The following is a 5,085-nucleotide window of genomic DNA, read 5'->3' as shown; positions in this document are numbered from 1 at the left end:
CAGCCACCAATTAAGAAAGCGTTCAAGCTCAACATCTGACTACCCTAAATTCTAATCACACTACTGAACTCCTTACATCACATTGGACTAATCTATTATTTAATAGAAGCAATAATGTTAATATAAGTAACATGAAGATATTGCCCATTACATAAGCTTACATCAGACTGGAAATATCCACCGACAGTTACAGGCTAATATTAGCAAATGATTTCCTAATTAGTTCCCCGGTCCAGGGGGAGAGAAAGAGGAAATGGTCAGAAACCAACCATTGTAGGCAATATAATGGCCCCCAGAATGTCCATGCCCTAATCCCTAGAATCTATAAATATGTTACCTTACATGGCAAAAGGGACTTTGCAGGTGTGACTAGGGTTAAGAACCTTGAGATTGGGAAATATCATTATCCCAATCTCAATTATCGCTGTGTGTCTATCGAGTCATATGGCTCCTTAAAAGCTGAGAACCTTTCCCAACTGTGATGAGAGACTCCAGAGCAATAATGAGACAGATGCAATGTTGCTGGCTGGAGAAAGGGGCCATGAGCCAAGAAATGTGGGCAGCCTCTAGAAGCTGGAAGAGGTAAGGAAAAGGATTCCTCTCTGGATCTTCCAGAAACTATTGCAGCCCTGTCAACCCCCCGATATTAGCCCGGTGAAGCCCATGTTAGACATCCAACGTGCAGAACTATAAGATAATAAGTGTGTGTTGTTCTAAGCCACTAAATTTATAGTAATTTGTTATAGCAGCAGCAGTAAATTAATTCCCCAACCTAGGATAGAAGTTGAAGAAAACAAAGCTTAATTGAGGAGGCGGTGAATTATAGTAACAGAAGCAGATGGCAACTTGAGGAAGGAACGATAATTTGGGGAAGGAACAGAAGTTAATTCTCATGTAGGATCCATCCCAGATGTTGGGGAACAATAGTGGGTACTATCAGATAATTTTATTTTTTCCTCTTTGGCCTCTTGCTCATGATAGATCTGAGAAGACACTTCCACATTGCTGATGCTGACTGGATATTAAAATATGTTGCAAGTGTCTCATTCTCCAATTAGTAGAAAGGGTTATAACCAGATACAACAAGCAAGTATGTAACCAAAGTTGCTAAATAATAAGCAGAAGCAAAATGAGGCTTTGGAACATGGTAAAGCCAGACTACCCATGTTTATCAAGTAGGACTAGGTATTTAAGGGCCATGAAACAGGAGAGCATTTATAAAAAATTATTCTCATTTTGGTTAATCATGAAATCTAAAAAGTATGTTTAGCTATTGAGGAGGAAGTAATGTTTTGGTTAAAGTAGGCAAATTACTCCTATGAGCATGTCAGGTAGGGATTGCTTCTAGTAGAAAGTATTTTTTGTTTGCATTTTTAACATTAAGTTAATTAATAATTTATTATTGTAGATTGGATGAAAGTTTTGTGTGGAGTGAGATTACTCTATTTCCCCTAATTTCCTGTCTATACATTCTTTTCAAAGCTTTCCAGGCTAGCAGGAAAAAGAAACAAACAAAAAACCAAAAACCTGCCCAGTATGTCCCTAGGGCTGAGGGGTTTTTGACCTTGAGAGCTGAGATCAAGACAGTACCAATACTCAGGGGATACACGTCATACTCTATGGGTTTTAGGAGCTGGGATTTGGTTACTATCAGTTAAAGGCATACCACAGAGATATTGCAGGTTCAGTTCCAGACCACCATAATAAAGCACATAATAAACCACATATGTATTGAGTCATACAAATTTTTTGGTTTCTCAGCCCATATAAAAGTAATATTTCCACTGCACTGTAGTCTATTAAGTGTACAATAGCATATGTCCAAAAATGTACTTTTCAGTTAAAGAATATTACTAAAAAATGCTAACAATCATCGAAGACCCCAGCCTTCAGCTGGTGGAGGGTCTTGCCTCAATGTCGATGGTTGCTGACTGAGCAGAATGGTGGTTGCTGCAAGTTGGGATGGCTGTTGCAATTTCTTAAAATAAGAAAATGAAGTTTGCAGAATCAGTTGACTCTTCGTCTCGTGAAAGAATCCTCTGCAGCATGTGATGTTGTTTGATGGCATTTTACCCACAATAGAACTTCTTTCAAAATTAGAGATAACCCTCTCAAAACCTATCACTGTTTTATCAACCAAGTTAATGAAATATTCAAAATCCTTTGTTGTCATTTCAATGATCACAGCATAGTCATCAGAGGAAGATTCCACCTCAAAAAACAAAACAACAAAATAAAACAAAACAAAAAACCGAAAACCACATTCTTTGCTCATCCATAAGAAACAACTCATCATCTGTTAAAGTTTTATCAGGAGACTGAAGCAATTCAGTCACATCTTCAGGCTACACTTCTAATCCTAGTTCTTTTACTATTTCTACAACATCGGCAGATACTCCCTCCACTGAAGTCTTGAACTCCTCAAAGCCATCCATGAGGATTGGAATCACCTTCTAATCTCCTAGTATCCGTGATACTTTTACCTCCTCACATGAATCATGTAATATTCCTAGTGGCACCTAGAATGGTGAAACATTTAAAAAATATTTTCAATTTTCTTTGCTCACATCCATCAGAGGAATCACTCTCTATGGCATCTATAGCCTTGCAAAATGTATTTCTTAAAGAATAAGACTTGCAAATCAAAATTACTCCTTGTTCCATGGGCTGCAGAATGGATGTTGCATTAGCCGGCATGAAAACAACATTAATCCCCTTGTACACCTCTATCAGAGTTCTTTGTGACCATGTGCATAGTCAATGAGCAGTAATATTTTGAAAGGAATCTTTTTCTGTGAGCAGTGGGTCTGTATAATAGATTTAAGTATTCAGTAAATCCTGCTCTAAACAGATGTGCTGTCATCCAGACTTTGTTGCTTCATTTATAGAACATAGACAGAGTAAATTTGGCATAATTCTTAAGGTTCCTAGAATTTTTAGAATGATAAATGAGCATTGGCTTCAATATAACGTCACCAGCTGCGTTAGCCCCTAACAAGAGAGTCAGCCTGTTCTTTGAATCTTTGAAGCCAGGCGTTGTCTTCTATGTTCTAGCTGTGAAAGTATTAGATGGGATCTTCTTCCACTAGAAGTCTATTTCCTCTACTTGAAAACCTGTTGTATGGTGTAGCTAGATCTTCTGCGTACTTTGCTGCAGCTTCTACATCAGCATTTGCTGTTTCACCTTACAGTTTTACGTTATGGAGCTGGCTTCTTCCTTAAACCTCATGAAGCAACCTCTTCAGCAGTGCCCTTACCTGTAAGCCTTCACAGAATTAAAGAGTTAGGGCCTTGCTCTGGATTAGCCTTTAGCTCTTAAGGGAACATTGTATGACCTGTTTGATCTTCTCTCCAGACCTCCCAAACTTTCTTCATGTCAGCAATAAGGTTGTTTTGCTTTCTTATCATTTTTGTGTTCACTGGAGTAGCACTTTTAATTTCCTTCAAGAGCTTCATTTTGCATTCACACATTAACTAAACCATTTGGCAAAAGAGGCCTAGCTTTCAGCCTGTCTCTGCTTTCAACATGCCTTCCTCACTAAGGTTAGTCATTTCTAGCTTTTGATTTAAAGTGAGAGACCTGTGACACTTCCTTTGACTAGAACACTTAGAGACCATTGTAAAGTTATTATTAACTGGCATAATTTTAATATTGTGTCTTGGGGAGTAGGGATGCCCATGCAGAGAAAGAAAGACAGGGAAATGGCCAGTGGAGCAATCAGAACACACACATTTATTGGTTAAGTTCACCAAGTTATACGGGCATGGTTTGTGGCATCCCAAGACAATTATAATAGTAACATCAAAGATCACTGATCACAGATCACCATAACAGATATAATAATGAAAAAGCTTGCAATGTCACAAGAATTACCAAAATATGACACTGAGACATGAAGGGAGCACACACTGTTAGAAAAATGGTGTCAATGGACTTGTGTGACACAGTTGCCATAGACCTTCAATTTGTATGAAATGAAATATCCACAAAGTGCAATAAAGCAAAATGCAATAAGGCAATGTATGCCTGTATATAACATGCAGTATGCATGAATTATTGCTTCCTTTTCCTGAAAGTTAGTGTGAGAGCAGTGAAAGCAGGTGTGGAGAAAGCAAGGAAAATGTTACAGGCGCCCACCCTTCCTGGCTGGAATGGAGTTTGGCATATGGTCAGAGTTGCACATGTATTTCCTGCAAATCAATGAATAGTTCCTGCATTCAATGCTAAATATTCCATATTTTAAACAAGTGTGTGGTGACTGAAGCCAGAGAAACCTGTGAAGGACTATCACCTCTGTCAGGAGAGAGGCAGGTTTATAAAGAGGCTTAAGCAGCTAAACAAAATAATCAGTAATAATCTGCAATATTGTTATCCCCCTAAGGGATTGTGTAGCAATCGAGAATTGTAGAATCCCCACAGAAACACAGTATAGAAGGGAGAGGGAAAAGGAACAGGCATAATTAGAACCTAAGGGTTCTAGACTTTGACTGCTTTGGTCCTCAGTGTCTACACCTGTACAAAGTGGGGATGTAGAATTTTAGGGCCCCAATGACCCCTAAACAAACTGCAGATCTTCAATGGAGGCAACATGCCAGAAGCCTATATTCTTTAAATAAGTCCAGTGTGGACAGTTTTTCCTCCATTACTGGAAAACAGGACACTTTGATTGACTTCCAGGTCATGTATCTAATTTGTATTTTGAGTAAAAAAAATAGTACAAGATAGACCTCATATAAACACTAGAATCCTATTGGGAAATGCTCTGGGAAATGCTTGTTCCTGAAAGACACTTGAGAGGCAGGAGGAATTTTTGTCAGTTTGGCCACATTCAACCTGGGTCCTCAGCTCACTGAGAGGAATGAAGAGCTGCATCATCCACCTACACAATTTAGGCCATTCTTTATTTTTAATTTATTTTGACTGAGCACATTTAGTCCAAGCATTTGAAAGTGAAACATTCTGCATGCAACAATGCCACCGTATTTAGATGATGTCATTTCCTCTCTGACTCACTCATTACTGCTCATGAAGAAAACCTGAGAAGTTGAGTCTTCTGAGGAATTCCAGAAACTGAAAAAAAAAAA

This window comes from Pan troglodytes, chromosome 13, assembly GCF_028858775.2.
Source record: "Pan troglodytes isolate AG18354 chromosome 13, NHGRI_mPanTro3-v2.0_pri, whole genome shotgun sequence".
NCBI classification, from domain to species: domain Eukaryota; kingdom Metazoa; phylum Chordata; class Mammalia; order Primates; family Hominidae; genus Pan; species Pan troglodytes.
The sequence above is the reverse complement of the archived record's forward strand: the minus strand, read 5'-3'. Positions refer to the sequence as shown.